The following is an 11369-nucleotide window of genomic DNA, read 5'->3' as shown; positions in this document are numbered from 1 at the left end:
GTCATTGTTGTTTGGCAGGCCCAGGCTGGATTTGAACCTGCCACCTTAGGTGTATGTGGCTGGCGCCTTAGCCACTTGAGCCACAGGCACTGAGCCAGTATTATCTTTTTTCAAGAAGCAAAAGAAAAGAGCCTCAGAGAGCTTAATAATGGACAAGAAGGTAAGAACACAAGCTCAAGGTTCCCATTCCTGTGTGAGAGGTCTACATTCTTTCCACTATAATATCTTTTATCTTGTTGATTAACTTATATAGCACATAGTGAACAACTCAGAAGTGCTTCTCATCCTTGGAAGAGGGTGCCTGCCATCAAACAAGTTGCAGAACCTGGGCTGAGGTAACTAGACCTGCACTTTCAGGAACAACTGTGTTTCTGTGATTATTCTTTGGTTGGAATAAGTTAACAATAGACATTTGGATCTCAAAGTCACTCAAAGTCTCCTCAAAGTCATTTAATCCAGTCCTCTCATTTTTGAATGCCTTTCCCCCTCTGATTACAGCTCATGTATACAAAAACAATTAAAGTATGAGTTGTATAAATAAAAAATTATCCTATGCAAGGGCAATAATTATTAACATTTTGAAATATTGCCTTTCTGTCTTTTCTTTGCTCAGTCTTTATGCTGTGAATGCTGTTCAGTTTTGAAATGAGCTTTTCCTCTCACTTATCATTACAGCATTTTCCAAACTTCTCTGAAAAGATGTCATAAACCTACTTTCAACTGCTGCAATACATTCTACTAAAAAACTATCTTTTACTTACTGCTGCCCTTATGGTGAGATATTTAATGTGTTGCTAATTGCTACTATACATAGTATTTTGGTTTTTCAAAGAATATAAGGCTCTTGAAACATACTGCAAAGTTGCCTTTCAAAAAGCCAACCTTCTGATTTATACATGTCAAATAGAGTGCTGGTACATTGCCCCATGGTTACTCAATCAATAAATGTTTGGGCAGATCTTGAACTCAATTCTCTCTTGGGTCTCTATTCTTTGTATGACCATTGCTACTTATCTCGACTTGATATGCTTGGTGAGAATGCCACCCATATCATTAGTTACGGTTTTGGAGGAGGCATAAATACAGTGTAGGATAATGGGACAACCCTCATCTTTAGACTCAGATAGAACTGACCCCACCTATTTCAGTTCTGTGGGCTTGAATAAATTATTGTAAGCTTTCTGAGCCTCTGTTTCCTCATCTTAAAAAGTAAGGAAAACAAAACTTACCTCATATGGTTATTGTAAGGAACAATGTTTTGTGTGTGTATAAATCTGGTTATGCAGTAGGTACTCATAATGAAACCTATTTTATTTTGAGAATACAAATGACATTTACTGTCATGTTACTCATCAAAGTCAATTTCCTCTTGTGTATTTTTTGTTCATTACTGTGCATTCTGGCAGGTTGTCTGTGGCTTCTACAAGAAAACTACCTCCTAAAAGGTATAATTAATTCTGCCTTCTTTGAATTGTAACCCTTTGCAAACAGAGCTTCTTTGTAACAAAGTTGCCTGTAATGTAACCAAAAAACTTCCACAAAAACCCTCAGTAAATCATGGGAAGTGACACTGAGTGTTCTTGAGTTCAGTGATTCCTCTGCATTCATTGCCACACACCACCATCACCTTGGAGCACAGTCAATTGGAAGGTACAAGGAAACTAAAGGCAAAATTGAGGGATTGCCATGTTTTCTTCATTGGCCTCTATTTCTAACTCTTTTTCCTCCTTTCAAACATGTATTGCCTTTTTAATTGCTAACCACAGACACATATAATATCCTATTTCTGCTTATGCCACTGATGCATGTATGTGCTATTAGAATGCAGAGATACTATTGAAACTCATAGAGAAATTACTTTGTATTCCATTTTCTCTCTTGGGAGTGGAGATTGAGTATTCATAGTTGATTGATGGGTTTAACACTGATTTAGGACACTCTAATTTTGAAGGTACCATCTATGTTGAAGTTTTCCTTATCAAATGGAGAATGCTTTTGCCACATAATCCCCAGTCCACCACAAAACCATGCTTTCAAAGTAGCCTGCTTTCTTGGGACTCTATATAATCTTACGGTTACATTCAATTTTCTGTTGCCTTTCCTGAACTTCATAGAGTTCTGAAGCCAAACTCTCCTATAATATTATAAAAGATCATAAGAAACTTTTCTTGTTTTGGACCACTCTTCCTCAAATCACATTCTTTACCTGGTACATGACTGAACTTCCTTCAAGGAAATGAACATCATGTTGAAATGTACTCAACTCTGATTAAAATTTTTAATGCTTACTGTTAATGCTTTAGCACCTTTTGCATACTGATGTGACATTTCTACTCATGTTTAACTTTGAATTTCTGGGTTAAGGGTGTAGTTTTACCTTATTCTTTCTTATGGTTAAGGCTGTAACTTCCATTGTAAAAGATAATGATAACAGAATACACTTTGTGTTTACTCAGCACCATTTTTAAGCCCTTCAGTCTATTTAACTTTAAAGAAGTATAATATTTAGTGTATTTTGTCTCTTTGGTATTCTACTTCTAAATAACTTTTTCAAATGTGCATGAGAATAATTAAAGGTCACCTTCTAAGGTAGACATTTTGAGGTTTTGAAGGATGATATAAATGTTTCTGACCTTCATTTCTTCCATCACACCCACATATACATAATTTTTTGCATTAATTTTTTTTTCTTTTTGCACTAAAAATGTTTTAGAAAATTGTTCTGGTCAAAATTAGTGGTTCAAAAATTCAGATTGTGACAATCATTCTGTGGAAATCAAAAATCCTTCAGTGTTCCCTCCAGAAATTGTTAAGTCTTAGTTATTAACCTTTTTGCCAAATTCAAGACAAGTTAATAATTTTTTCTTTCAGTTTTCTAAAACTAGTTTGATTTCCTACTTTAGAAGATAGAATACTGTTTAATATTTATTTCATGATACTAGAAGAGCTTAAAGCCACACCCTAAAGAGATGTGAATAAAGAGTATTCAAATTTACAATGATTTTATGTAACATCTCAGAGTGCATCAAGAATGTGAATGAGTAAATACATTTTTATTATTATATGTATATTCTTTAAAATGGAGTTCAGGAATTTCTAGCTACTCAATAATTAAAACCTATTGACATAGGCATTTACTGTAAAAGTAAACTAATGATGTTCTTTAAGGTATAGTTTAGGCACTGACAAATGTATGCTGTTTAAAAAATTACAATGAAAAAATAAAATAAAATAAGATACAAAAGATTTACAAAAATAAAAAATTACAATGAATCTCTCCACATTTCATCTCATTCATATGCATGGAGGGTATTTTGTCAAGTTTACAGATAAGAAGATGGAAACATTGAGAGTTTTAAGTGGTGTCAATACCACAATAGCTAGTAAGAAAAGGAAATGGAATCTGATCACAGGTCATGTAAATGCCAAGAAAATGATCTTTCTATTGCATGATGCTGGTTCCTATACTAGTTGCTCATTTATTGCTTTTAAATCAAAATAGGAATACATAATTAATACTTCTATTTACAGGGAGTTTTCAATTAATTTTATTGTAGGCAAAAAGTAAATTTTTGAAAGGTGTTAACCTCCTTGTTTTATCATGAGATTCAATGATTTCACAGCCCATAAGAACTTTAGTTCTTATTATATTGCCTTATCTTTTAGAACTTTTTCATTCACTCAATCAATAAATATTTACTGGGACATATGTGATTTATGCTGAGTATAACAAAGACCCAAAGGGGTTAAGCAACTTACAAAAGAACAATTAACTAGAAAAGTTGGAACTGAAGTGATATGTATGTATATGTTTACATCACTCCAGAAGCAACTAAATTGAATTGTACATGAATTACTAGTCAATGACTATTTTGGCAGTCCATGCAACCTATCTAAGCTGCAGTCTATAGATCTGTGAAATAAAAAAAGTAAAATGTCTCAAACATAGGCTACTATGATAATTAAATGAAATAATTTAAATCGAAGAGTTTTAATATCCTTAAGCTGTTCATAATTATTTTTTTTAAGGTTAAACAGAACTTGACCATATGTTTCAGGAAGAAAATTTCAATAAGATTCTTTTACAACTCAAACGTTAAATAAAACTTTTAGCTGCAACTACTCAACAGGTAAACTGCATGAAGTAAACTTCAAACTGCCCCATGTTGTATGGACATTTAACAATTAAATTTTTAATTAGAGGGAGATATTTCTCTGTAGATGGCTGCTGTTTCTTTAAGTTGGGTGAGAGAGTTATACAACTGCTGAGTCAGATGAGCTGGCAGCCTGAGACCTCAGAAAGAGAAAATGGTGGCTCTCCAGAAAACAAGCAAAACATGAGCTTTCCCCTAACACATCAGTAAGGTCCTTGATGTAATATTAAACAAATCATTGCTTCAAGGCAGAAAAATGATGGTTGTAATTTGGAAGGCATCATACTTTAGTTTTTCTTATAATTGTAAATTATTCTTTAGTTTATTCATCTATATTTCCCCCTTTGTCATTGTGCTTTTACAGAGACACAGAGAACTGTCATTTTGTCCATAAGAGCTTTATTCTGTTATAGCTACCTTTTGCTACAATCTTAAACACAATTTAAACCTGTGAAACACCTGTGTTTTGATTTTTCCCTCTTACATAATTTTAGGTTGCCATGTTATTATGAGTCTGGTTTGGATAATGAAAATGAAAGAAACTCCTTATTACAAAAGAACTTACAAAAAGTTCTTCTTGTAAAAGTATATAATATACATATATATGTAGATAGAGAGAGATATAGAAACTCATTCACCAGTCTAAATAGAGGTAAGTGTATATAGTATTTTAAAAGGATATCATATTTATCATAGAGAAATTTTCTGTCTGGTGCTGCAAGCTTTAAAACATAAATCTATCCTGATCACCACCACCACCACCACCACCACCACCAAATATGTTCTGATTATAAAAATCTGGCATCTAACAGACTCTTTCCCAATTCAGACACATCATACAAAAATAAAGGGTCTCCTTCATATGGTATAATACCTCCTCTATTCATTACACAGACTCAGGCATTTAAAGATGATGAACCCCCACATTTGAAATCTAACCTAAAAGCCCAGACCTCCATTTCAAAATAAATAAGCAAAAATAAGATCAAAAGCAATGTTGATTAATTTGTCAAATTGTGCCCACTTGTAATAAAATCCCCCTCTAGTGTGTATTTAAAAGGCAGTATTTCTAGGATCCACAGCAAATTTGCTGAATCAGATTTTTCTGGTACTAGGTCCAGAAATGTTTATTTTTAATGGCAGTGCAGGTAATAATGTTGCTCATAACCTTTGCCATACTTCTTAATTTCTGGTTACGCACATATGTGAATTAAGAAAGTAAAGGCATTTTATTTACATTACTCGGATTGTACAATTTTGTTAGTTTCAATTTGCTTAAGAGATTATGTATCTTATAATATACACAGTTATGATTTAATAAAAAATTAAGAGAAAAAATTTGTTCAAGATGAAAAATAGAAACAATTATTAATAAAATGTCAACTAAAAAAAGAGATTACATATCTTTGTTCACATAATTCTTAACTTCTAAAGAATCTCTCTCTTTAAAAAAAATTTCACTGGCTTTGAAACCATTTAAATAATTTAGGAGACATTTTGAAGAAGAAGGAAAAAATTGAGAGCTAAAGAATAATCAAAAAATTCTTTGTGATAAAACGTTTATATTTTCATGAACAAAACCATCATGTTACGTACATAAAAAACAAAAGCCAATTTACTTTTTTCAAAAAGACTTCTGATGCTTTGGGGATTTAAATCTGGTAGATGAGGGTTTTAATTTCTCTCCTTTTATTACTTCTTTCTGATTTTATTATTCTGCTGAAATGAAATCATCATTCCCAGGCTCATGAAATAAATAAATGCACTGAGGGACAGTGACCGAGCACTGAAATTTTCTTCAATCCTCCCTTCTTTAAAAAAATAAATGGTATTGACGTTTGGTAATTTCAACAATTGTAAATACACGTGCGCTTGCTGCGTACAATAAAAATAGCGTGAATTAGCATATGGTCCATCTGCTAATTGAAGTCTCGCATTGGCAGATATTTTCTCGGAAGAGTCAAAACCTTTAAAGGAAATTTTTTTTCATCTTTTGAACAAAGTTTTGATTTATTTCCAAGGTTTTCTCCAGGGTTGGCTTACTGTTATGGAAATGGGTCTGGTTTTCATAGCTACTAACATCTTCATTCTAATTAACAATTTCATTTGAATGTTTTAACTGAGGAAGAAAATTTTCAAATATAGAGAAAACTGCAACGTAAGATGAACACGGTTGAGAGACATCGTCACTGGAAAAATACCTAGGGGCCACTGTCCACGTACCCCAGGCGGAGAACTGGGCTAGGCCTTCTTTGGTCCTCTTCTGGTTGGCGAGAGAACCAAATGGCCCCGGAGTCTGGGAAGCGCGCCTTCCCCTTGATTCGTCGGTGTGAACCTGACTCACTCCCCTCTCGCCCACTCACCCACCCCTCAGAAAAAGGGGCCTAGCCACTTTCCAGCTGGGCAGATGCCCCAGAGAAGCCTCTGACCCTTCCCTGCCTCCCCCCACGGCCCACCTGGGCCCCGATCAGGCCCACCCGCCTCTGCCTGCCCTCTCACCCCCTGGTGAAGCTCCAATCCCTTTCCTCGTCTAATTCACAGATTTGCGGTTCCCCGTAACTTAGATCGGTAAGTTCGATCCTGTCTCCTCTAAGGAAATACTTGGGTGAGTGCCAGCCCCAGAGAAGGCTGAAAATGGAAGGGGTGAGAGCATGGGGCGGAGTGTTAAGTGGGCCATGTGTCTAAATTCTCGCTGGAGGGTCCAGCCCCTGCAGCCCATTACATCTTTCGAATTGCTTCGCGTATCTCAAGGAATTCAGAGAGCGGGGAGGTTAGGGGCGAGGACGTGGAGTGAAGGGGTGCGAGCAAGGAGGTAAGCGGTTGTCTCACCTCCTGACCTCCCTCTCCCTTTGGAGTCCTGGGGCACCCCCAGCCTAGATCCAACTAACTTTATAATGTAATCATTTTAGTCTATTAAGTATTCTTGATTCAGAGAAGACTGGTTATGAATGGAGCGGAGCAGGATGCGAAGAGAAGGATCTCAAGAACTGCTAAGAGTGTCCGGAGGCCTAACACCCAGGGGCCTTGGCAGGTGTAGCTATAGATTTATTTATTTATTTATTTTTTATTGTTGGGGAATCAGTGAGGGTACAATGAGCCAGGTTATACTGCTTGCAGTTGCTGGGTGAAGACCCTCTATTAATAGCGTCCCTATCTGTTTAAAAACGGAACTTCGTAGCGAACAAACACTTCTTTCTAGACTCTGAAGTCCCAGCAGCTTAAAGCACCTTGGTAGTGTATGATATTTACACAACTCAGTACCCCCGCCTTTCCTCCTTCCTACCCATGTAAGGCTAAGGAAGCTCTTACTTCATTCACAACGTGCAGTTGGTAGTACCAAAGGCTTTGAAAATAAGGTATATTTTACTAGTTGATGGTCATAGCATTCTGGAAAACTGGAAAGTGTAACGACGAAAATTAATTTTACCAATCTTTCTCAGTCACTCTCATCGTGCGGAAACCATTCCATTATAAATACTTTGGTACATGAAGAATGTGTGTGTGTGCGTGTGTGAGAGAGAGACACAGAGAGGTGGAGAGGAAAAGAAAGAGTAAGAATTGTTTACTGTTTTGAATCTTGCTCTTAAAACCAAGTAACTTTATAATGTAATCATTTTAGTCGATTAAATATTATTTTAAAAAGATTGCCTAATATTCCAGTGTATGTTTACCACAATTTAACACCATGTTGCTAGAGTTTTTGGCAATTTTAAATTTCTTGCTACTATTTATTGTCCACTTGTATTAATCTACTATTATCCATCTGTCAAAATATTTCTTTCATTAAAATGATGCCTAGATAAAGGATAGCTGAATTAAAGTGTATGGATGTTTTTAAAGTTTTTGATACATAGTACAAAATTGTTTTTCTTGCTGGTAAGCTATTCAAAAGGTGCATTAATTTCATCAGATAATAAATGGAGGCAATATTAGTGATTAGGTGTGTAAGAATCAGAATTTAGAGAGCTGTTCTTTTAAAAAATTCTTATTCATTATTATAATTCTCTATTTAGAAAATGAAATAGTCCCTTACTTTCATAATTTAAATTGCAGAAATAAAGTACCTTAAAAACTTTTTATTAGGTTTTGCAGGTGATAAAGGGTCTAAGGTATTTCAGTATGAAGTTTCAGTTTTAGTTTGGCCTACCTAGAGTGTTTTAGTGGGGGGGGGGGCAAGTAAGATTTTTGTGTGTTTTTCAAAAAGGATTAACGATTTTAAAAGTATAAAAACACTGGGCCCAATGTTGAGCCTTGCTATGAGAAAAGTATTTTCAAGATGACTTATATCAAGTTACTAAGCAGTTCACAGGTTGGGAAAATGGTTTAGTTTAATTCTACCTTGGTGGTTATTAGTGATGAACTAACATGTAATAAAACGTGGTGTACCTATGAAATATGGACATAAACAGGAATAAGCTGTGTTGTTGGTACCTTAGTATGATAATGGACTTTTAAAAATTCAAGAGTTCTAAAAAGTAAAATTAAGTCTTGATTTCTGAAAGGGTTATTGCTCATTAAGAACACGATAAATAAGTATGAGCTGTTTCTAGAACACAATACAAACCGGGTATAGTGTGCACATTGGGAATAATTTTATACTAACTGCCCAGTGCTTACCTTGAGAAGACCTCTGTGTTATTAAAGAAAAATCCTAATAGCTATAAACAAGTGAATATTTAACTTCATGATAAAAATATGACTATTTTTTGCTTTAACTCAGCAAGGTAGAAGTAGTATACTAATTAATGCAATTCATCAGGTATTATGGTTAATAAACTAGAGATGAGGAATTTTAGTAAGCACATTTCTAGTAATGTAAAAAGTCATAAACATGTGCAGAGACATTTTTAAAAGTTAAAATAAAAACACCTTACTTATTTACATTAACATTAAATAATTCATGCAAGTGATTTTTATAGCACTGTGCCTCTCAAGGAATTATATGGGTCCCCACATAATTTGCATCTATGTATACATTCCTAAATCAGTATAACCATAGGCATAATATATACGTGTAAAAAATATAATTACATATCATTTATAATTAATACCTCTAGATGTTTATTTTATGTGTATAATTTCATATATGAAATTGGAAAATTGCTCATATTTTCTAGATACATATTGTATTCTGTCTAAGCCATGTGTTCTGTCTTAAGATACTTCCTGAAAATCGAGCTTTTTGTGTAGTGAATATACTTTTAACTTTACACTTAAATCCTGAAAATTGACTGATACCTAGAGAATTGACTGATAACAAGAAATGGTTATTTTCAATGAATCTATCATTTAAACATTTTTAACATTTTATACAACCAATAAAGTATAAGATGAATATTTTATCCTACTTAAAGTAAACACACTGTTATGTTCTATATTCCTAAAATATAAAATACAAAAGTATACCATTTCATACCTTAACCTTTTCTACTTTGTTACTATGGATTTCCAGAAGCAATTTATAATTTAAATAAAATAATTTTATATAGAGTAACATTAACTTCTGTAATAATTATAGAGACTAATATGAACAACTATATTCAAACACAGGTAGTGTTACAGACAAACTGCCATTTTTTATGTTTATAGTTATAGTTTTATAGTTATTTTCTAGTTTATTAAATTCCAAGGAAAGAATATTTAAAATCACACTTGTAAAAAATTTCTCACATTTTCCTACAAGCTAACATCTTGAAAACCCTGACTGCTACAACATGGAAATTTTTAGGCTCCATGCCATCCTATTCTTTTGACTTTCTCCCACAATGTAAATAGCCAGTTTAGAAAAACAGCATCTTGTTAATATTTTAAAATGAACTAAAGTTAGATCCCTGCAACAGGCCATGAAATCCTTTACAAGGGTTTTTTTTTTTCTTTGAGACAAAGTTTCACTTTGTCGCCCTCGGTAGAGTGCTGTGGCGTCTTACCTCACAGCAACTTCCAGCTCTTGGGCTCAAGGGATTCTCTCTTGTCAGCCTCCCAAATAGCTGGGACTACAGGAGCATGGCTAGAGATGGGGTCTCACACTTGGTCAGGCTGGTCTCAAACCTGTGAGCTCAGGCAATCCGCCCGTCTCGGCCTCTCAGAGTGCTAGGATTATAGGCGTGAGCCACCGCCCCGGCCTACAAGCGTTTTATTGTTTTTTAAAACAGCTCCATCACATAAAAATAAAAGACAATATGTGTGTATATACTACAGACTGTAAATTTTTGCTAATAGAAATTGAGGCACCAAATTATACACTGTTGGTTTTAAGCGGTTTACACTTCCATGTCAAAAGGACATGAATATTGCAATTAAAAAATATAATTTCCCCTCTGTCCACCTTTGCTTCTTGAAGCTATATACTCCCTGAGAAGTGATCCTACAAGGACAGTCATAAACATGAAGCCTCACTAAATTACTTTTAGACTTATTATCCAACTTCTAACTAGCATTCTGTATATGGTAGTTATATATATATATTTTTAAAATTTCCGGGCAGTAGGAAATTACACCAATTGTGTAAAGATTTATCTGGTGTGAGGACAAATTACCTTGAATTCTATTTTACAAGAAGTAGGCCTCATTTTAAAGCTGTATTAACTGTAGTCTGAGATGATTAAAATATGAACAGTTGTGATTTCTTGGGGTCAGCACTGTAGTTACATAATCTGCTAAACATACCAGCATCGTCCTGAGCAGTTTCAAAATCTCGAAGGCCATCATAAAGAAAGCCCATCTCCCTACTGGCTGTAAAATGCTCCAGAAGCAAGTGTTGGCTCTTCAGCAATTACTAATCCTCCAATCATTGTTAGTATTTCAGGAAGGCGCTGTGTGCAAGCCCCTACCCTCGCCTGTCCTCCATTCTCCTGAAAGGTGTGAGGGGTGACCCAGCCAGCGCTCTGGGGAGAAAAAAAGGCCGCCTCCAGGAAACTAAGTTGTTACCACTAATTCCCCCGAGGGCGAAACAAAGCGCACTGGAGATACAGCTTACCTTCGTGTGTACGTGTGTGTGTTTGCAGCCCACCCAGGAAATTCAAGAGTCACTCACTTCTAATGATTGCAAAGGTAGGTTTAGAAGCTTTCGGTTCACCTCAGAGTTCCACGGGTTGAAGAGGTGTGTAAAGGTGGCTCCAGGCACAATGGGCATAGTGGCAGAACCACATTTCTAACTGTAATTCGAATGGGGAAACAGCCTTCACTACCCGCTTCACTCCTCCCGCTCGCCTCGAC

General features: G+C 35.2%; 1 protein-coding gene across 1 annotated transcript in view; it reads right to left on the bottom strand.

Annotated features, from left to right (window-relative positions):
* Window positions 1-11369, bottom strand: part of LOC100943080 (cyclin-dependent kinase inhibitor 2A) — a 27484-nt gene that overhangs the window by 15814 nt on the left and 301 nt on the right. The gene's annotated exons all lie outside the window — the stretch shown is intronic.

This window comes from Otolemur garnettii, unplaced genomic scaffold, assembly GCF_000181295.1.
Source record: "Otolemur garnettii isolate 467f Iridium unplaced genomic scaffold, OtoGar3 scaffold00006, whole genome shotgun sequence".
Taxonomy (NCBI): Eukaryota; Metazoa; Chordata; class Mammalia; order Primates; family Galagidae; genus Otolemur; species Otolemur garnettii.
Note: the sequence above shows the minus strand (reverse complement) of the source record. Positions and strands in the feature narration are given on the sequence as shown.